The 24,057-nt window shown below is 40.8% G+C and overlaps 1 long non-coding RNA gene across 1 annotated transcript in view; it reads left to right on the top strand.

Moving 5' to 3' along the window:
- The first annotated feature begins 389 nt into the window (after window positions 1–389).
- The window catches only part of LOC133510226 (uncharacterized), an 81,819-nt gene continuing 58,151 nt past the window's right edge, over window positions 390–24,057 (top strand). The window contains exon 1 of the long non-coding RNA XR_009797552.1: window positions 390–485. This is a non-coding gene — a long non-coding RNA (uncharacterized LOC133510226). The remainder of the gene's footprint in view (window positions 486–24,057) is intronic.

Here is a 24,057-nt window from a genome sequence, read left to right as displayed (position 1 = left end):
GAGAGGTTGGCAGCAAAAGAAAAGATTGCGCCTAAGTTCAAGTGGGCGGAAGGCAGCAAACACCACCTGCACCTGCATGCTACAAACACCATCCGTCCCTGCCACACATTACTCCCTTTTCTTCGATTCAAATGTTTTTAGAATTGTGAAAAGCCGAAATTGAAATCACAACTATAATTCAATTAGTTGCCCAGGCCATATGTTAAAAGTATTAATGGTTCCATCTCAATTGAAAGCTGTTATTAAACTTGTGTGTCTGCTTTAATAAATTACACATGGAAACTAATGTCTCAACCAATCAATATTGCCGCTCCGTGACACCACCAGCCAACAAATTATTTTGTAAATGTTCACCAGAGGCAACGTGGCTTTGTGGGTAACTTGATACTGGTGAATGGGGCATTGACCACCGTCTAACTATTTGGGCTACCTCCCACTCTCGTTAGAGGCCGTCTTCAGCTGTGACATTGTCAGCAACAACGAGGGTAAGTTGACGTGCTTATTTTTATGAGTATAGTTCACAATTACTATCCAATCTTGAAGTTGAGTTTCCTAACATTGTATTGTATTGAACATCATACAAGCTGTCACCCCTCAGTATGTTTGGTGCAACCCATATGGTATAGCAATAGAGGGTTGGCCCTTATTCAAGTTTTAAACCCCGATTTTATAAACTTAGTGACTTTTTGATCAATTCAGATTGGGCAGGGTTGTTATCATTACTTTTCTCTGCGGTGTGTCAAATTTACATGACATTTTTGAGCCTGTTAAGTACCACTTCAGAGAATATAGTATTTTGGAGGCCGAGGTCTTGTTGCTGTTGATGCAGTTTGTGGCTGAAGCCTGGGCTGGAGTCTGTGTTTCTCAGTCATTGCCAGTAAAAAATGTGATTTCCTGGGCCCACAAAAACAAGGCAAGTCTTTGGCCAAGCAATATGTTTGATTCCTGATTGTACCCTGGCAAGAATATCATGCCTTGACTTCTAGTGTGCACAAACACAAGGGCCTCTTCGTTGTGTGTGTGGATTTGTGCTTGTATAAGAGTTCCCTCAGACTCAACATGTGTTGTGGCTCATCAAGCCAGAACATGGAAACTTTGAGTGTCTGCAGATGTTGAGAAAGAGAAGATGAGGGGTTTTTTTCATGCTTGCATTTGGTTTGAGCATGTTTCCTCACAAGCCACAAAAACTCCCCAGCAGACCTTCATCACTCGAATCAGAGGACAATCTCCTAGTGCACATGCTTCTCACTGCTCATCACATCACATCTCCAAAGAGTGATGGTCTTAGTGATCAGGGCTCCGTACAACATCTGAGCAGGATCCAAGAACAAAGATATAAGACAAAACCCCTCAGTTTTTAACTTGAAAATATCAGGACATAATGAAAGGATAGAGACAATTAGAATCAAGATCCTTCATTGTGAGTAAAGACCAGAGGGTACTATCCATCTTCGTGTAATGAAATTAACATACTATCAGCCATAGTGACTAATCCTGAAATATGACAGTGGCCACTCCGGAATCTACCCACAAAATCCCCGTGAAATCGCCTCACCATCCGGATGTGCTGACAGATTAGCCGCCACGCCACACTGAAGGCTATTCACCAGTCAAGATGTGTGGGAGAAAACCGTTGTCCTTGGAAAGTATACATAAAACCTGTGGCTTTAGCCATCTATCACCATTGTCGTTACACTAACGGGATTTCTCACAGTGTCCCCTCCAGACACCTGTTTGTTTGTCTTGGGAGTGCGGTCAAGTCAGACTGAGCAATACTGCATCAGGGATCAAGAGGCCAATCTGTGTGGAAATATCGGCGCAGCAGTTGCTGTGTCAGCAGCAGCATCTTATTAAAAATCCTTCTGAATAACTCATCAGACTGATACTTGGGTTTTTGTCTCACAGAAATGGAACTGCAGTTTTATTTTGGATGTACTGACCACAGGTTTTGTGCAGCCAAATATCTGCAAAAGTACTCTGATAGATGCAGGCGTGGGAAGGTCTAAGGAACGTTAAGTTTTGTGTCAGCAAAAAGCTCATATATCATCAAGATATTTGCACAATATTTGGCCCTCAAACACTGAAAACTATACGTGACAGAAATTTGACAACACATGTAAAATATTTGACGAAGTAATGATAAAAAAATAAAATTCACTTGCAATTTAATTTATGTGGTATTTTAAGTCCATGCATTGACAGTTTGCAGTTATTCTCCTATACTGAAGGAAAAATCCAGCACAACATAGCCATGGTAGGACTTATCACTGGATGTCTAAGTGTGCCTTTTGTAACAGAATTTGTAACCCACCTTCTTCCCATCATTCCCCTCCTTTGGTCCATTGAGGACTTATGCAATGCAATACGGTTCCTATTTAGGGATATCAAGTTAAATAAACTGTGACAAGAACTGAATCCAACCAGGGGCTGTTATGTAAGGAGAATGTTACTTCATAGATGAATGTCTCTTGGAACTGCCACACCGTACATTCCCAAGACCGGTATTTATTTTCTTTAACACTGGAATTGTTTTGCAAGATTATTGATGATGACGGAAAATAAATGGAAAACAATTGAATCAGAATTCATTAGAGATTTAAAACAAGCTGCAGTTTAGTGGATCATATTTATTGCACAATCACCATGTGATTGTCTTGGTTTTTTTCCTCCTCCTGTACAACAAAATTAAAAAAACAAACACACTTTGTAGGTTAACTGAAGACAACATTGTTCATAGGTGTGTATAGTTAAAGGGACACCCTACTTCCCACTCATGTCAACTGGAATATTTTGCCAACAAGACACCAAAAAAACCTGGAGACCACCAAAAAGAGCAATTGAATCAAGTAACAATAATTTTAAAAGCACACTGAATGATTAACAGGCAGTAAGAGCTGATTTTCCATACGCAGCAGTGATTAACGTCTTTTCCTTTCGACTTATCCTGTTGAGGGTTGGCACAGTGTGTCATCCTTTTCCAAGTAAGACCATCTCAAGCATCCCCTTCCCTAACATCAACTGCCTTCGTCTTCCCTCACAGCATCAACTAACTCTTTGGTCTTCCTCTTGCCTCACAGCTCCATTGCCATCACCTTCTACCTTCTACCTATACTCACTCTTTCCTCTCCAGACATCTCCAAACCACCAATGTCTGCGCTCTCCAACGTTGTCTCCAAACATCTAATTCTGACTGTCTCTCTGATGAGCTCATTTATAATTTTATCCAACCTGCTTACTCCTAGAGAGAACTTCAACATTTTCATTTCTGCCATCTCCAGCTTTTTCCTTTTGTCTTTTCAGTGCCATTGTCTCTAATCAATGCATCATGGCTGGCTTCACTCCAGTTTTATAAACTTTGCCTTTCATCCTAGCAGAGACTCTTTTGTTACATAACACACTGGACACTGTCCTTCATCTATTCCAACCTCCTTGGATCTGTTTCTTCACTTCTTACTGCAATCACCATTGCTCTGGACTGTTTACCCCAAGTATTTGAAGTCATCCACGCTCGCTATGTCTTCTCCATGGAGCCTCACTCTTCCATTCTTCAATCCCTCTCATTCATGCACATACTGTATATTCTTTTTTACTTAGAATATTCTTTATTCATCTACTTTCTTGTGCATGCGTCCACCTTCATAATTGTTACTTCACCTGCTCCATGTTTTCATTGCAGATCACAGTCATTTGCAAACATTATTGTCAATGGAGACTCTAGTCCAGGCATGTCCAAAGTCCGGCCCCCGGGCCAATTGCGGCCCGTGGACAAATTTTTACCGGCCCGCGGCCTCTATCATGAAATCAATAATATGCGGCCCGCCAGCACTGTTGACCACAGTATAAAATACATGTGTACAAAAAGCTATTTTTCATATTTTTCATTTCACCAGAAGATGGCAGTAGCCCTGTGGCCGCACTCTGGCCGCCGTGACCCTTGACCTTGCGTGATCGTTTCAGCCCAGCCCATTTCTAACATGGCGTCTGTAAACAAAAAAAGGAAAGTTGACCGCAAGGGCCGCCGCTTCCAGGACAAGTGGAAATTTGAGTATTTTTTCACTGAAATACGAAACAACTGTGTCTGCCTAATTTGCCAAGAGACTGTGGCTGTTTTCAAGGAATTCAACATCAAGAGGCACTACCAGACGAAACATGCTAGCTACGACAAGCTAACTGGGAACAAACGCGGTGAAAAAGTGAAGCAACTGGAAGCTGTTTTAACGGCACAGCAAAGCTTTTTCACAAGAGTCCGTGAGTCAAATGAAAATGCCACAAAGGCAAACTACGAAGTGGCAACGCTGATTGCAAAGCACTGCAAACCTTTCACTGAGGGTGAATTTATTAAAGACTGTGTAATGAAAATGGTTGAGAAAATTTGTCCCGCGAAGAAGCAAGAGTTTGCCAATATTTGCCTGGCTCGTAATACTGTGGTACGGAGAATTGAAGACGTTTCATTAGATATTAAGAGACAGTTAGAGGCAAAAGGAACTGAGTTTGACTTTTTCTCGTTAGCGTGCGATGAAAGCACGGATGCGTCCGACACCGCTCAGTTACTGATCTTTTTAAGAGGAATGGACAATGACATGAACGTGAGTGAAGAGCTTCTGGACCTCCAGAGTCTGAAGGGCCAAACAAGAGGAACGGATTTATTTGTTTCTGTTTGTTCCACCGTAGATGACATGAAACTACAGTGGAATAAAGTCACCGGGATTATTACGGACGGCGCACCTGCCATGGCTGGCGAGCGGAGTGGATTATCAAGCCTTGTCTGTAACAAAGTCAGCGAAGAAGGAGGCAGCGCTATTAAACTCCACTGTATTATTCATCAAGAAGTTCTCTGTGCCAAATATATGAAATATGATAATGTTATGAAACCGGTGATAAAGACTATTAATTATATTCGCTCCAAAGCGCTGTGCCACCGCCAGTTTCAACAGTTTCCTCTCGACATCCAGGCTGAATACGGAGATGTTTTGTATCACACCGACGTAAGGTGGCTCAGTCGGGGGTCTGCGCTGCAGCGCTTCTTCTCTCTCAGGGAGGAAATTGGACAATTCTTGACTAAAAAGGGACAACCCATGCCACAATTAAATGATCCTGTTTGGCTGGCTGATTTGGGATTTTTAGTTGACATAACGCGACATCTGAATGCGCTGAACACAAGCCTTCAAGGGCAAAATGCAGTGGTAAGCCAACTGTATTCACACATCAAAGCCTTTCGGACCAAGCTGCTACTTTTCCAAAGACACCTGTCACAGGCGCAGCCCAATACCGCACATTTCCCGTCGCTGCAGGAAATTGTGACCAGTTTCCCACAGATCAATATCAGTGCGCAAATGACAAAGTATACAGCAGACATCTCATCTCTGGTTGAGGAGTTTCAGCAGCGCTTTCGGGACTTTGCAGCTATTGAAAAGGAGATCACGCTTTTTTCCTGTCCTTTCTCCGTGGACCCTGATGACGCTCCAGACCACCTGCAACTGGAGCTCATTGAGCTGCAGTGTGACGCCGAGCATCGCAGTCGGCACCAACAGCTCCCTCTTGTCAACTTCTACCGCCAGCTGGATGAAGGCAGGTTCCAAGCAATTCGGACATTTGCTAAGAAAATGCTGAGCTTGTTTGGCTCCACATACATGTGCGAGAAGACATTCTCCGTTATGAACATTAACAAGAGCCGCATGAGGACGAGACTGAGTGACTCTCACCTGCGTGACGTCTTGCGCATCAAAACCACTGCTCTTGAGCCAGACATGGACTACATACTGCAGTCAAGATCCCAGTATCACCCTTCACATTAGTGCAGGCAAGACCTTTGTTAAGTCCTCTGAGTTGAATAAATTCTTAAATCTCAGTTAATTAATTTTTTTGTGATGGTCAAAATCACAGTTTGAATATGCAGTGATCATTGTTTTGTTTTCAGCACTTTTCCTACAGTGAGCATATAATAGTGAATAATATGTAATGTTTCACATGAACTTAGATATCCTTTATAGTTTTCTTAATTTTTTGTGGTTTGTGATTTCGGTAAAAACCTAAATGTAAAAAAAAATGTAAAAGTAAAAGTATGCCATTTGTAATTAAATTAAAAAAAATCCCAAAAAGTTAATTTGTATTTAATGTTAATGGTTCAAAGAATGTCAGGCTAAATAGTCGGCCCCCACACATTTTCACCTTACCAAATCTGGCCCTCTTTGCAAAAAGTTTGGACACCCCTGCTCTAGTCTAACCTCATCTGTCAGACTACCCATTACCACAGCAAACAGAAAGGGGCTCAGAGCTGATCCCTGATAGAGTCCCACCTCCACCTTAAATTCTTCTGTCACACCTAAAACACACCTCACCACTGTTCTGCTGCCATCACATGTCCTGTATTATTCTAATATACTTCGTTGTCACTGCAGACATCCACAAAGAGTACGACAGTTCCTCTCTGGGTACTCTGTCATACGCTTTCCCGAGGTTCCCAAAGACACATCGTAGCTCCTTCTGACCTTCTTTGTACTTTTCCATCAACATCCTCAAAGCAAAAAATTAATCTATGGTACTATCTCCAGGTATGAAACCATACTTTTGCCTCCAAATATTCAGTCTGTAAGTGATAACCTACAGTGTGTAATGTGATCATGAAAAGGATTAGCTAATGACATTGAGTCTGAGGTACACAAGAGAGCTGCTTCGAAATCTTCTTAGAGAAGCCTTTTATTTACTGGCAGCTGAGAAAATGTGATGACACATGATGCCTGTGGCTTCCCATTCGGTTGCAGCGTGAGAGAAAAGTGGGGCAGTTAGCCACCTTACAGCCACGGTCATCTCATACACTTACTAAAACTTGTGACCATTGCTGAGTGCTGGAAACAAAATGAACTGGAATGAAATTTATATTTCCATTGTACAAGAAGGTTGTGTTTTAATTTTTTCCATCAGTCAGGTGGCAATCCCTAATACCTCACGAGCCACAGTGTTCATTGGTTATGTAAGTTAAACAATACCACAGACGGCTCTTTCCATTTGGAGCAATCATTCCTTCCTCTTTCTGTTTCCATCCATCACTCTGTGCCAGGCCACTTCCTGCAGCTGAGCTCAGCACTGATAGCAACTTGGTGCATCCCACTGGCCCGACCTTTGCCCTTATGGAGCGGATAAGGAAGTGTCAGTAGGAACAGGCCATGTCAGGTTGGGTCTCAGACTGGTCCCTAGCTGTTCCATTGCATTTCTGTTCCTCCCTGCATGGAGTCCTCCACATGTGTTTCCTGTTGTTTTTCACACTAACAGCCTTGTGAGGGCACAGCACACTAAACCACGAGCCTTTTTCCTGAATCTTTGTTGGGCTTGGCCTATGGGAAAGGCATAAATTTAGGTGTGCATAATAGAGAGTCACACCACCCTTGAACTTTTTTGTAACATGACAAGTACGACTGAGACTCATTATTATCATCGTTATTTTACTGCCCAAAGTCATATTTTGAGACCATAGTGCCATATATCTACAAAAACTTGTACGGAAACATTCAGGAGCAGGCTGTGGAGATTGTAATCTGTACCATCACAGTTGTCAGGTTTTATTGGATGTAATTTTTTTTTTCTTCACTAGGCTCAAAAATGCGTGCCAACTGTCAGTTACTTTGTGAGGTAATTTCCGACACCTGGTTGGTGGTTGGTGGCATTTTGTTGTCAAAATGTCAAGCACAACTTTGTCTGCCATTGGTTATCAATGAGTTTCATAAAGAGGCGTTGTTACATATTTTTCATTAAACCACAAATCTCCAGTAATGTGCAAACTGTTTACAAAAGTGAAAAACTAGCATCATGCATGTTTGTCCATCCGTCATTAGTTAGCAAGATACTTCCTGGAACAGGCAGAATGATGTAAGACGTTGCAAGCAGACAAATTGTTTACGCTTCTATTCTATTAATAACATGGTCTCTTTAGTATCCCACCATTGTTGGCAACCTCCAAAACCGTGTTTTTTGATAGTTCATGCCACCTCTTAATAAGGTTTTGTGAGGTCAAGAGGCCGGTTGATGCAAAAGCCACTGTTCTGTGTGCTGAACACAGTAAAAAAAGTGATGTTGCGTATGGGACTGTGCCATTTTTTTTAAATTCTGAGTAATCAAACGACGCCCCTCATCATTGCACAATCACAGATGGTGGGACAAAAAAAAAAAAAAAAACAATGAAGGGCAAGTTACATTTCCATTAATTATCTTTGGGTTGTTTAAAAAAAATGAATTAGTGACCAACATGAATGATCAATGATTAATGATGAGATAAAAGAGGCAATGTCTTGTGAAAAATAAACTTTAAAAATTGTACTTTTTGAATGGTGTGGTTGACACCAATGCAAAATGTCCACCAGTTTTTTTTCCCTGGTTAAATTGATTGTACTCAGCAGCTTGCTGACTGATGGATTGATGAAAAAAATATACTTGGAGTATCATGAAGATTGCAGCATGTCCCACTTCAAGAAACAGTCAACATTAGACAGTGGAAATTGGACTGTTCTGACCTAATTATCTCCAGCAGAGTGCAAAGCCAGGCTGTTTATACCGCCTCTGATTTTTCCATAAAATATGGAGCTTGTAGAGACTTTATTAGAAGCAGCCGGGCTCATCTGCTCTCTCTCAGGCTCTGGTTTGTCTACTGGGACCTCAGCCCTTTCAACTGAAAGAACACCAAAACCAGAACCTCCCCCACCTTGACAGAGCACGGCTCTCGCATTTCCAGGGTCTCGGAGGCCCCCTCTGTGCAGCCCCCCAAATGTTTTCCATCAAGGAACCAGCATACTAATTTACAGTGTGGTGGGAAGAAAAAAAAAAAGCTGGCGTTTCAGCAGTTCACTCTCTTCTTCCCGCTCCCTTCGGCAACCCTTCTCTCTTCTTGCCCCCACTCTCCTGACACAGCATTAGTGTGCCAATGTGTGACATCACTGCACTCATCGCCACACGACATGCAAACATTCTCAACAGAGACAGAAAATGGCTTCGAAAGGGGATGCGCAGCTCCTCCGCCAGTTAACCTCGACCACCTTTTGCATGGGGATAGTGGTTAATAAGCTGTTGAGAGGACAAGAAGAAGAAGAAGAAAAGACTTGGCAGGAATGCTTTCTTGCTTTTTTTTTAAGCATGCCTTTCTTTTGTACAGACAGTGGACATTTCTAGACAGTTTATCCTGCTTTCCCAGATCTATCAATTTTATTCAGGAAAGACTTCTCATCAGGTTTCCTTCCCTTTTTTTTTTGCCCGGTGATTTGTATAATAGGAACTGAGATCTCAGTACTGGGCTGCTCTCCTTCTATTGGTCACAGGTTTGGCTTGGCCACAAGCCAGCCAGCTGCCTGACACTCCATAGCATGGGAACATCCTGCCATACACGCAAATCACTCACTTTTCTCTTTCCACATTATTGTAATAGATACATGAAACAGTGCAGAAAACGGTTCTTTTAGGAATCTTTAGTTCCACATGGCTCTCATTTCACTCACAAATGTAGTAAAGAGGCAGGTTATTACCTGGTAATGCAGCAGGATGTGTATTTTTGCGTGCACATGCTCAGGTGTGTTTGACTGCACTCTAGCTGAGTTGCTCCAATAGAGGCCTGCAAAAAAAGAGATTAATGAATGTCTGCCCATGGTTTCTTCCAGGGGGCTCTCCAGTTCACTTTAAATCATTCACAAACACACAGACACACACATCTGCACATGCTGCCACTTTAAACCATGCTTAAGCACAAGCCCAGGGTTCCTCTTTCTTCCAACCATTTGATTTATAGGGCCTCAGTCAGAGTGAAAGGCTGTCCACAGATGGAAAAGTGTATCTTGCGCAGGGAACTGTGTTTGCATGTCTATGGAGCTACCCGCGTTGTGTTGTGTGAGTGTGCTCTCTGCTTCGTGTGCGTTTACTTGCGGAGTGCCCACAAGAAGAACAAAAAAGCGAAATCCTCTTCAAAGCAGCACCAATATGCCAAGTCAATGCTTTATTTGGCTGCCTTTTGTACATTTTTTGCCATTAATCATAGTTGATGTCCAACTAATCCTTCCTTCTTTCCCTTGATTGCAGGATGTGTGTGTGTGTTAGCGTGTGTATCTGAGTGTGTGTTTGTGCTTGTGTGTGAACAGGTCTGTGGGTTCTGTTGTAGTCACCATCAGCGTGCAATACAATAGCAAAAAAAAAAAACAAAAAAACAAAGGAGACAATAAATAGGGAATAACTTTCTCCTTGCATCCAACCCTGAAGCTATTCTTCAAGTAATTCAACATGAAAGTTGTTAGATACTGCTGTTTTGATAAAAGAAAAGGAGTCCATACAGTGAGCAATGTACTCCACCGCGATGGCCACGCAAGACCCCATTGCTGGAATAAAAAAAGCACGTTAAAGTTCATTTAACGTTTGCTGAACAATATTTGGACAAGCCAGTTTAATAATGGGACAATATCATCTGGTCGGATGAGAGCAAAACTGGACTCTTTGGAATCCATAATGCACACTGCATTTGGAGGAGAAATAGCACTGCTCATTGCTCCAAAAACACCACACCAGCAGTGTTGCTCAGAAATGGGAAAATTATGGTGTGGGGCTGCTTTTCAGCTAATGATACTGGTAAACGTCACATCATTGAATGAAGAATTAATGGGCAAATGTACTGAGAAAATATTTCGACAGATATTTGTTGCCATCTACGAGGATGATGAAAATGAAATGAGGGTGAACATTATGGTTGGATAATGATCCAAAACATACTACCATGGAAACTCTTAATTTGTTACAAAGAAAGAAAAAAAGCTGCTGGAATGCTCCATCCAATCATTTGACTCGAATCTAATCGAAAATCTATGGAAAAGAACTGAAACTCAAGGTCTATAAAAAAGGCCTATGGAACCAGAATGATTTAAAGACTGCTTGTGTGGATGAATGGGCCAAAATCACACCAGATTATTGTATGCGACTAGTTTCTCCATACAGGAGTCATCTTGAAACTGTTATTGAAAACAAAGGCTTTTGTACAGGGAAAGGAAAGAAGAAGAAGAAGATTAAATGAATACAACTTGGTGCATTCATTACATTTTCCCCTCAATTTGTCGATGATTTTACAATAATTACTAGGATGCTGAAACCAAAGGCACAGTTCCATATGAAGCCTAATACAAACAACAACAAAAGAAAAATATAAAGCTGTAACAACAAAATAAATCCTAGTTACTCCAAGACGTAGTGCCTGCGTGACTTCAAAGGTCAGTGTTGCAGAGTTCAGAGAAGCAGAGGAGCAATGGAAGTGGAGCATGAAATTATCCTCGAGTTAACAATCAGTCAAAGCTCACAATGTCAAAAATCCACAAAGTATGAGTACAAGCATATGGAAAAGTGATTGCGCATACTATGTACTGAATGTACATACTGATTTTTTTTTGATAATTACTCTTATGGGATCAGTATAATACATGTAGCCATCTAACATGCCCCCCCACCCCATTATTACCTCATCATCATTCAAATACAGTGAAGTGGATTTGAAATGACTTCCTGTAACATAAGCACAAGATCTTATTACTAATTTCAAACAATGATTGGCATAAGGTGGACACAGACCAGTAAATAAGAGCTACTAAAGTAGAAATGCATTTGGGTTTGTTTTTTAAAAAAAATTGAAGTTTCATATTAGCCCTCCTTTACACAACCTGGTAGGTCACGGAATGAAATGCAGGATGATTCCTAAAATAAATCCAGGGGTCAGATAAAGAGGACTGGGCTGTACAAACATGCATAATTCTCATGTCCAAACCACCCCTATCACCACACGTATCTTTTCAATCTCTGCTCGCATTTTCTTTTCAGAAACACGCATGCGTATGCACACTGAAACACACACGCACTCATTCAGTGGAAATTCCCTCATCATGACTCCCGTTATGATAATAACTGTTATGTCCAACATTTCCATAGCAATGTTAACAAACAAAAGAGCCAGACGGCACAACTGCCAAAACTTAGACAGATAAAGCATCCAAATGTTTGATTCTATCGTGCCGCTGCTCGGCCTGCAAACTTTGAGTGCCTGCACTTGCTGCAGTGAAGGTGAATGAATTTCTCACGCCGAGGGTTTTGACTGGTATGCCTCGGTGGCTCTAACGTTGATGATGAGGTGTTGAAAGAGCTCTGCTGCATGGAGTCGGTCGGGTGTTCCTATGGAAGTCTAGCGAAACGGCATTTCAGCCACATGTGCTCTGCTGTTAACTGGTCACCAGGATGATTGGCCCAATTTAATTGGGTGTGCATGCGTTTAAACAGCACGTGAGAGCCCAGGAACTGATGTGATCGATGTATGACCCATTAATCCATTGTTCCATACCTTTTCCTGGGAGACTCCAGTCATCCGACACTCCATAGTTATGTTTATGACTGTCCAGACTATAATTCCACCAATTTAGTGGTGATCTTTGGACATTTCTGTGAGATTAAGTACATAATCTTAGTCACATGCAAGCTTTTTACAGTATGTCTAGACTGGACTTTCACGTTTTGCACATTGTTTCAACCGTTAAGGAAATGTTAACAGCTGCTATTGTGCTTCAATTGTGTATTTTGGATGGAGGTCCTGTCAATAAAATGAAATTGTCATAAAAAATGACGTTTTGAACAAATTATGGCTAAAACAAACCTAGTTACACCGTGTAATCGCGACAGAATTGGCAGTATTTATACGAGAATATTCTGTCGAGCAATGCTGAGGTTGTGAGTTCGATCCACCCTTGGAGCAGAATTTGAGTAGGACGATGGATGACTGGTCTGCCTCACAGTTCTGAGGACTGAGATTCAAATTTCGTGTATGAGGATTTGCTTGTCCTCTATGTGCCGACGTGGGTTTTCTCCCGGTACTTCAGTTTCCTCCTACGACCCCAAAACAAGCATCCATCCATTTTCTTACCTGCTTATCTTCACGAGGGTCGCGGGAGTGGTGGAGCCTATCCCGGTTGTCAATGGGCAGGAGGCGGTGTACACCCTGAACTGGTTGCTAGCCAATCGCAGGGCACATCGAGACAAACAGCCACACTCACAACCACACCTAGGGGGAATTTAGAGTGTCCAATTAATGTTGCATGTTTTTGGGATGTAGGAGGAAATCGGAGTGCCTGGAGAAAACCCACACAGGCACAGGGAGAACATGCAAACTCCACATGGGTGGGCGGGTCCGGGATTGAACCCAGGACCTCAGAACTGAGAGGCCAATGCTTTCTTGCTGATCCACTGTGGCACCCCCAAAACAAGCATTGGTAGGTTAATTGAATACTATAAATTGCCCATAGCTGTGAATGTGAGTGCAAATGATTATTTGTTCATAGATTGCCTACGAAACGATGGTGCAGCTATAAAGCGTTGGCCTCACAGTTCTGAGTACCTGCGTTCAATCCCACCCCCGCCTGTGTAGAGTTTGCATGTTCTCCCCGTGCCCGTGAGGGTTTTCTCCTACGTCCCAAAAACCTTTATTAATTGGACATTCTGAATTGGCCCTTTCACATCAACAGCCAAGACTGAAATAGCTCTAATTTATTTAGTATATTTCTGAAATATTTTTCCTACAGGTTACATAGAGAAACCTAAATATGCTCTCTAGAATATAATTGCGCGATCTCACTGATTTGTCAAGGTTGAGCAAAAGTGCTGACAAGTGCATGGGTGATGATAAACAGACGCTGTGTTCTTTAGACACTCATATACAAACTCACACACATAGACACAGAAACATACACGTTGCTCCGATCCACCAGCATGAAAGTACTTTCATGTTTAGAGCAGAACAAACTAAAGAGGGCTTCACGTCCTGTGTTTATCTGCAATATGTTCGTTTCCATGACGACATCGCCTTCCAGCAGCAAGAAACTAAACATTTGTTTGACAATTAGTGAGAGCAATGATACAACACATACATTTATTTGAATTTGCAAGTCTCATTGGCTGCTCATGAGCACAATAATTTAGTCATACACACTTCATCACCAACACTGTCCTTATTGTAAGCTTACAGTATATCAAGCTCACGTGTTGAGCCACTGGAAACAATAAAAAGTTATAGCTATTAAAATATACTGTACTCTTGGAATTCAGTCTACATTTTGATAAAACAAACTACATAACATTTGTCCAAAAACTGATGTGTCGAACCATCATTATTAGGGCTATAACGATTCATCCGCTATATTGAGGTATTGATACATATTCCTCCAATAAAACTCTATTGACCTTTGCTGGATACACTCACCTTCCGTATAAATACATCATTTTAAAACCATTTTAAAAAGTAATCAATCGATTTCGTCGACACTAGGAAATAACTCATTGGATTTACGCACAGCAAACTTTATGTGACTCCCCTTAGTGCACGTTGAAGCTACCGCTAAGGTACTGTACAGTAGCAATGCCTTTGTGATAAACTGTGTGTGTTAAGTTGTGATTACCATGGGAAAAATATTATTACATACAGTAAGAGCGTTGTTATTGTTTTAAGTATTATTATTGCAGTGGTTAAGATGGATTTTTCCAGAGCTGTTAACAGTGTCTAAATATCAATTAAAACCTTGCCTGTACATATTTGATTGTTTTAAAGTTCTATAATGATGACGTCACAAAATGATTAGTTTGAAGTTCCACTGCAGAAGTCATACTTAATGAGTGTCTCAAAAAATGATAAGCAGTTAATGTTTTGTGGTACGTACATTAAGGAATTGTATTATCGTTTCCACTGTCAAACAGCACCAGGGCATTTACCAATAGAGCAGTGGTTCTCAAACATTTAAATACTACCTAAAAAAAGGGTTTGGCTTTCCAAGTGCTGCATCACCATTAAAATAAAATAAATTAAAAAAATACAGAGGCAAATATTTTAGTTCCAAAAGGCATATTTACCGGAAGTGTACTTAAAATAAATCTTAACTGAATTTTACAAAAAAAAATACTGTACTATTGTGAAATTGTATTGTACAGGAAAAGTAAAAAAAAAAAAATACAAGAGCTACGCTGGCTTAAAAAAAAAAAACAGATTGCCCAAGATTTTGCATATCTACAAGGTTTGTTTGAATATATTTGATTGTATTTCATGTTGTGAATGTAAATTTTAATCGTATTTAATTCAGTGATTCTTTTGTGTACCACTAGAGAGAGCCTATGTACCACTAGTATTAATCGTACCACCCATTGAGAATCCACGATCTCTACACGATCTTCCCTCTTGACAATGGAAAGCAAAGCAGCAAGTCCAAAGGACTTTACCCTGGCTAGACTGTAACAACAGTAGAAATCTTGAATAATAATTCAAATAGCAATAATTTGGAATTCATTCTTATCAAATATATACCAAGATTGAATATGCATTTTTGCCCATGAAATGAAATGTAAACACAATGACAGGAAGGTTCATAGTACTCTGGGCTGGATTGCTTTATAGACCATAATGGTGTTTGATAGACAAGGACCATTAATATAGAGTACGTGTTTTAGTGTATTTGTCAGTACTTGTGCATTGGATAGGTTTGAGCCAGCGCTCGCCTTGCTCCATTTGAATCCCAACCCCAGCTGAAATAAAGAACATGTGGGAGCTTTTCTGAAACCCCCTCACTGCTGCTTAAAATTGTATTTCCCCTTGTGACTTGTTACTGTCTCACTCCAAACCTCTGCCTATCCCTCATCTTACCCTTTGTATGTACAACTGTTCACTAGGAACAGGCAACATCAGTCAACCTCAAAATTTCCATTCGGAAAAGACACGAAAAAGCTAAATAAACAGATGATGGAAAAAACAAGAAAAAAAGAAGAAAAACAACACTAGCGTGCACGGCAGTGATCGGGGGCAGATGCTGTGCCAACTGTGTTATGGTTGGCAGACCTTGAAGTGCCTGATCGAGAGTTGCGGGAGGAGGGGAGAGAAAAAAACACAACTGGATCGACAGGCTGCCATACAGTGCGGTTGCCAGCTGCTGTATGTTTCAACCATGGGAGAAATTTCACGTGGTTCTAATTTTCATATTAAAGTAATGGAGCTCTATCAGTGTTTGAGGCGTACAGCTTTCCACCAGCTGCTTTGTTTGTGTGCATGCGCGTGTGTGTGTGTGTGTGTGTGTGAGCCTGTACATTCGCACTCTTATTGAAGCTAGCACATGTTCGCAAAGCTTTACTATAATTTACTCGAGTGTTATTCTCCATTTTAGAATCAGGACAACTCATCTGAAGATAACATAAAATAAAATTTCTGTAAATTTAAGGTATTTGTTTGAATGATGATTTTTTTTAATTTTTTTTAGAATTTAGCATGAGGTCCACTTTTAACAAAGAGATGTACGAAACAGTATAGTAAGAAAAACAAACAAGCAAAAGATCTTACTCAAATTCTAATTCACTGAGATTTAGTCAAATGGACATTGCGCTTTTAATTCCTTTAAAATTGTTGCAAACATTCCTTTAACCAGAATTGGCGGCTGCAGAGGAACACAAACGAAAAAATAATCTTGCCAAATGGAAAAATATTCCCTTTCCAATCAATGTCACCCTTCTTATCTGATTGATGTCCCCAAAGATTATCCTGACAAATTATCCGGTGGTGTGTCCTGATCTGCTTGGGAAAATGTTCGTTAATGTTGAAGATCTTCAGTATTTACAATTGTGAATCGTGTATGGTGTCAACACCCAGGAGGTCTTAACCACGGTCTTTATGCTGTAACATAGTCCTGGCCAATCAGGAAATGAGTTGTGAGATGGACTTCAGAAATGAAAGACCAACTCCTTTAGTTGTGTGTTTATTTCTAACCCTCAATGACGCTGCTTTGACAGCTGGCATATGTTTGTCTGTTCCTTTCAGTCAGAACTAAAATGGGAAATGTCTCTGTCCATAGTGTACTTTCTCACAGCATTCAGATAATAAGATGTGTAGCAACATCGTCACCAGTCTGGAGAAGCAATAATCGAGGTTTAGCTTTATACGTGGATCCCGTTCTGCTTCTGATATTACGTCTCTCGGCAGAACATTTGCAGATTGCCTTCAACTCCCTATTTTGAAAAGCTACCTTTCACACAGAAGAGCAAGCTGGGAAAGCTAGGATGAAAAGTCTGAAAGGAAATGATGTGCCCTCCGAGTCTCATCCCTAAAGAAATGATTTTGAAAAGAGCTGACGATGCATTGGACTGAACAGAACTACAATCAGCTAGCCTAACTTCTTGTTTTCTATTTGGGTATGGGACCCATTACTACTTCTCAAAGGCCAATCTGGGTGCTATGTCAGATTACGCTTGATTGTGTGAGGTTTTTAGTTTGTCGTTCAAGATTATTGATGATTGGTAGACAGATCAATGATGGATGAGATTTTTATTGTCAATGATCTTTTTTAAATGACTAAGATTTAAAATCTTTACAGGTAGACGTCACAGAAACATCCTGGCCCGATCAATCAATGGCACTGTCTGTCATAACTGAAAAATATAGCCCATTAGCTCACTGAGTGAGTCAAAAGCCACCCATGGTGAGATGGCCTTTCTCGAATGAGGTGGGACTAACAAGGAGTCCCAGTGAGCTTCCAAATATAGCACAAGGACAGAAAAAGTCTTCTAGAATATACTGTAGGCTTATTTGTTGCAACATTTCAGTGGACAGCGAAATCAAATTTGTCAAGCCTCGCTCCCTTTTGCTTTCCTTTCGTAGCTACTGCATCATTGCTGGTTCAGGATTTAAAATCTTAGTCAGCTGTTTTATCCAAAAAAATGCTTTTCAAGTTCTTATCATTGTCTGACTTCATGTTTGCTGTTGCAACAAAGGCATTAAGAATAAGTCCCCTATATCAGTGACCCCTCAAAGCCTGTTGACACAGCAGGTTTCATGTTCAGATTTATCTCTCACCAATGGTTTGGACCTAGTTGTATTTGTATGGCTAAGATTGTATTTCAGAGGGTGGTCTAATAAAGGTGAATGTATCTTGACATCAACATAAGAGAAATTTGGAGAATGAGTTACTGGACTGTAAATCATTTTGACATTCAACATGGATAGGTTTGGTCTCCCCCTCAAGCAATTCATTCATAAAAATCATGTTCTTTGAAAGCATTGGTGAATGTTTCAATATCTTCTTGTCTTACAAGTATTTCGGTTTTAGCTTTTTTCCCCTTAAGCATTTTCCGCCATACTGTGAATGGCTACTGACTACTGAGATTCACCGTCTGTTTATTTGGTTAAATAATAAATGTTTCTCAATGTAGAAACATGGGGAATGCCTTTAGTAATATGTATATTATGACACATACTATATTTGTATACAATTAATCAAATTCAGGGACTCTAGACAGCTATCTCCCGGCACCCACCTCCCACTGCCCCAAATTTTGACTCAGTGGTAGACCAGGGCGTGTGCGGAACTTACTGCATGTTTTTTCAACTCTCCACAAAAATAGTTTATAATAACACAAAAGAAAACAGAGCTGTTGTGCTGACCAAATCGACTTTTGCCATGCTAGCAAGGTAGCCAACAGATTGCGCTCCAATATTTGGGGAGGTCTTTACTTTACTTTAATGGTCAGGAGAGTGCCAACAGATGGAGACATACTTTGGTGAAACACAAATAATGGGAGGATATATGTGGTTGGGGGAGGAAAGAGTGCTGTCTCAAAAGGAATGACTTGTTTATGGTATCACCATCATTGCTTTTGCTCTGAACGAAAGTGCTTTGCGCAATGGACAGTGAACTTGTCTATCTCAGTATGACACACGTTTGTGAAGTTATTCTCCACCGTAGTCGTCTCTCTCTGCATCTGGGCTGGTTTTCAATATATCTGTGACAAGAAGCGTATACTGTACATGAAAAGAGTGACTTCACTTTGATTAATGCACAAGTTTAGTGAGAGCAGTATCTGATTATGTTAGGCCTGTGATTAATGAGCACTGTGTTGTTTGAATCAATAACTTACAACCTTCAAGTAGAACAGGGTTTTTACTGTGTTTACATTTAATTTTTCAAGCTATTTTTTTTTTTTTACATCAAACAGGGGGTATTTTAACTCTGATTAATTTTGTTTAGCAAAACACTTTCTCAAATATAAAACTCCTGTTGAGTTTTGATTTGAGCTGACCTGCACCAAGTGTTTGACACTCTCCCTCCCCCACTCCCTTCTGTGAAGGTTTCCTGTGTAACTTGACTATGGGGGACAATCATCATTCCTCAGCTATTACCAACCAATCTCTGACCAGTTGTGTATATGTGGAGATGCTGTGTTGTCAGCTGGAAGGCTCTAGTTTCTCTACAGATGAGTGCAGAAGGGAATCAGTGACGCCTGTTAACGACCCCCAATGGCCCCTGGTTTCCTGTCCAGGCATCCCTCAATGGCCTCCATTACGTCCCATTGAAGAAACAAAATGGCCTCTGCTCTAGATTTCCACCTTGAAGTCTTTATCGTAATAGTTGCAGTGCTGAAATTCAAGAGTTTTCATAATGAATACTCACTGAGGGCAAAAGCTAGCAGTGGCGGATATAGCAAAGATATATATACACTGATATAGGTAATTTACTATGAAAGTCACTGGGGTTCTTTGTCCAATCTGAAAGATTGCAAATCTTTTCAAGGGTCTAATTTTCCTTGCAGATGTTAAAGATAGACAACTGTAACTTTAGAAGAAGGAGGCAGGCTTGGCCAGTAGGAAGAAGGACACCATGGGAGTTTTGGAAGACAATCACTGAGTCTGTTCATCAAAATGTCTCTTTAAAAAGAAGCACATGCAAGTTCAGTTCAAGCGGCTGCATGTGTAAGCTACAAACTGTTGAACACAAAGCAACCACATTTCCTTTAGTGAAATGGTCGCTGCTGATGCCAGAGTGATTTTCATCTGAGCTGAAATGGAAAGTAACATGAACTTGTAATAGTTTTCGTATGGCAAGGGACTTTAAACCTGGAAAACGATTGAACCAAAGACAGCCGGACCATTGAAATGTCTTTCTTTACTTGTCATCTTTGTCCAGCTTCATCAGCCATTCAGTGAAGTAGCAAAATAAAAAAATTAATATTGTATGTCTGTCACAGCATCGTTGTATCTCAGCCCAAGTCTATTGCTTGTGCCGGGTGGCATACCTTCATCTTTTGACTTTTGACCTTCATGTTTATTGAATGACTGCCATCATCATAGTTACTGTGGATGATTAGCGTTGTAACTCAACAGTTTTAAAGGAAGCTTAGAGGAAGCAAAGTGCAACAATGTGTAAGAAGATGCATTTGATTTGATTGTGGAAATTTTTTGAGCTAGATTCATTCATTTTCCTCTGCTCATCAGTCTTGGGTGTAAGCTGTGGGGAGGAGAACAGTCTTCAAAACCTGTTAACTCAGTATAACCATTGATATTCTTTAGGGGATAGGCAACACAGTCTACGAGTATAACATTACTTAATTTTTTTTTCTTAAGTTACTTCTTCATGGTCTTTAATTATATACCATTTATAGAAAAGTAATTTGACACTGGGTTTTTTTTTACATGTAGAGTGATCGATCATTGGTGGCTGTGGAAAATGTGGGAATCAGCTAAAATTCAACACATACAAACGCTCATCAACTGATGTCTAGGGCTTAATGGAAGTCCACCATTAAGTGCCTTACAACATTGGGCATGGCACCCCAGAAGTGAACTCAATTATTAACATTATTACTCTAATTACTCATTAGAGTTCTTCTGAAGGTGTAGTGGTATAGTTCTACACATATACATTAGTGGGCTCACACTGGGCCAGTTGTTCTGTAGCTTGCTTTGATGTGGTTAGCATTGCTTTCTGTCACCCGCTGAACTACACTGATTTATGCTTCTGTTTCCAAGATCTATCCCTTTGACACATGGCACTGCAAATTCGTAACTTTACTGAAATTGTGACTAAGTCGAAATTATTCTGAAGGCTATCATGATTTTTAGTTTTATTTTATTTATCTTTCTTTTTTCTTCATCTTCTCATTATTATATACTCCGCTCCTTGAGAGGTTTGTGTGTACCAAAGATCTGAGGAACTAAGTTGTCTGGGGCTTCACGCCCCTAGTAGGGTCACCCATGTCAAAAAGGTCCAAGGTGAGGGACCAGACAAAGCACTGGTACCAGTCCTCTTGAGAGGGGTTGGACTCTCTTCGACTCTGGAGTTGCCCATGGTGAGAGGCGCAGAACAGTTGTGAGTCCAGACTTCGAGGATAGCTGTTAATTAGTTTTAGGAGCCACTAAGACCATCTCACTGTGGGGCAGTATCAAAGAATGTTGTTTATAGCCATGAGAAGTCTGTGTCAACTTCGTTGGCAATGCCATGCTTGCTACAGTAGTCTGCGATTGACTGATGATGAAGGTGCACTCCGCCAATAGTCCGAAGTCAGGTGGGTTAGACTCCAGTTAACTCATGATCGTAATGAGGACAGGCGGTATAGAAAATGAACAATGTCAGGCAAAACGTTAACATTGATTACACTCCGTGTCTATTGCACGTGTCAGTCATGAGCACCTGCACCAAGCCAAGGCAATTTTTTTCGAAATGTTTTGGGGCCAGGATGCACACCAGTCGAACAATCTTTTGACTTAAGGTGTCGAGTGTGTCCAATCACAGCAGAAATTGCCACGCATGAGTGCACTCTTACGGACATTCAAACGGTGCCATGTGTTGACAAAACATCAATGTGGGTTGCAACTTAACCCAACTACAAAATCTCTCTTGCCTGCATCCCTTACATGCAGGTATGACTGTAAGATAACAAAAGAACACACCCACGTACACACGCATGCACGCACAGACAGACACACACACACACACACACCACACACACACACACACACACACACACACACACACACACACACACACACACACACACGCATACGTTATCTACTTTAAGGCCCCATCAGCCCAAAAAACACTCATATCGTAGCAAACACTGAAGCGTTAAGTGAAACCACATCCACTCTGATTGAATGTGTAGTCCTGCTAGATCTGCAGGGTGGCTGCGCAAACAAACTGAGCTGGCCCATTACAGCCTGGCCTCTGTGGCGTCTCTTTCGCTGGCTCTCTGAAACACAAGTATCCACACAAACACGCGCGCACACACACACGCATCCCTAAAAACAAACACTTCAGGTCATTTGGGAAGTTGCATTTATTGGGGTGAAATTCTAAACCTTCACATTTTTCCATCTTCTTTATCTATGTCAAGAGCTAACAAAATCAAAAATAGCCACGCACACTTAGCCTCACAATTTTTACCATTTTTATTCACATGTGCACAAATGCCTGTTTAAGAGAATCTGTAATATGTTTATTACCAGATCGGCGACACAATGGGACTGTCGTTAAATCATGTTTGTGTCAACTAAATTTGAATGACAGAAATTGAATGGGTCATAGACCACTAAAATAATATCATGTGAAGAGAAAGAAGGAGCTACTGGATGCAAATTTGAAGTGAAATCCTCAAAAATAGAAGTATAGTACAAGTACAAGTACTATAGTGCAAGCACAAACAAGTATAATGTGACTGAGCATGAGGAACCATTAAACTCTGCCTCTGCTCTGTTATTTTTGCACAATGTTTGCTTTGCTACTGTACCGGTATGTCTTTCAGCTTCAACAGTGTGATAGTGCAGATTTCGGTATCTTATATAACTCAATGATGAAGACAAGCTTCTGGCTTTGTTTTTAATACCCCTCCCCCTTTCATATTGTATTTACTCTCCAAACTACTCTTCTCTAAGACTATGTTTAGTTCTGTCTTCATCGTCCCAAATTTTGCAGAGTGTTCGAATGTGGGGCTAAAAACAATAAGTGTATAGAGTGCAATTAGCAATGAAACTATATCCATAACTTGAAAAAAACTGCAGCTCTTCCCTGCAATTTATTATGATTCATATTATTTGGGCAGCGTGTCTTGCCGTTTGAAAACCATGCTCATTGTGTTGTGGAGGTCAGGGAAGCTGCTTGAAGTCCAGCACAACAACAGTTTGACTCACAGCCTCCTCATTCGGGTGAGGACGAGGAGGGGAACATTTATTTGGGGGACCGGAGTGTGTCACGGGGTTTCGATTGCTTCTGGAGCGCCATTCGGCGGCCACAAAAGCCTGTTGCTCGCTGAATTTCAAAGGAGGGAAAAGTGTCCTGGCGGTGCGGTTTGTGGTCATTATGCTGGCTCAGAGGCTCCTTCTCTGAAGCCCGTGAACGCGTGTGGTATCTTGGTCGCTGGAAAAGAGCCATGAGAGAAGGAAGGTGGTAGATGTACTTTATTTAATTGACAGGAGAGGGGGGATTTTCTGAGTTCTCAAGAGTCATGCCGACAGTGTCTGAAAGCCAAAACAATGTCTCAAATCTTGACCATTTTTAAACCTGATCGCATACCCTTCATTTTTCAAAATTAATTAATTCATTGTCAGAATTGTTAACACGACTTTTCTCTGTGAAGTGTTAAATTTACAAGACATTCTTTTTCTACTGTTTGGTTGCAGTGGGTAAAAATGTGCATTCGGAATTGTAAATTCTTGCTGAATTTTCACATTTGGCTCATAGCAAACCTTTACCTGCTGCTACTGAGATAATCTCCTCAATGGGAATTAAATGCTCCAATAATCGTGTGTGATTTTTTTTTTACCAGGTACATTGTTGAAGTTATGGCTCTGGGTAAACAAATCCTAGAATTTCTAGAATTTTTATAAGTGGCGTACCAAAATGTGATGTGGACTAAGTTAATGCACATGTAAGCGACTACTCCATTTTATAGTTCTGCAATGTTATCATGAGGCCTTGTAGAATACCAATGTAAACTTTAGATGCTTTTGAAATTATCTGGTCTGCTGTATTTTGTGTTCTGTTTGATCATGGATACCTGTACTGCTTTGTAAAATCAATTTGCTGAGAGACTAGACTATAAGTTGAAAAATGGGGATATTGCTGCATTAGCCGATCCTCAATTATTGTCCGTGACTATGGCTAAAACTGTGACCTCTTTTCCAGAAGCTGCTTATAGTGCACATGGCTTTCGACACGGCCATGGGAAAGTGTTGTCTGTGATAAAAGCAAGAACGATGAGTCAGAGCAGTGA

This window comes from Syngnathoides biaculeatus, chromosome 12 (genome assembly GCF_019802595.1).
Source record: "Syngnathoides biaculeatus isolate LvHL_M chromosome 12, ASM1980259v1, whole genome shotgun sequence".
NCBI classification, from domain to species: Eukaryota; Metazoa; Chordata; class Actinopteri; order Syngnathiformes; family Syngnathidae; genus Syngnathoides; species Syngnathoides biaculeatus.
Note: the sequence above shows the minus strand (reverse complement) of the source record. Positions and strands in the feature narration are given on the sequence as shown.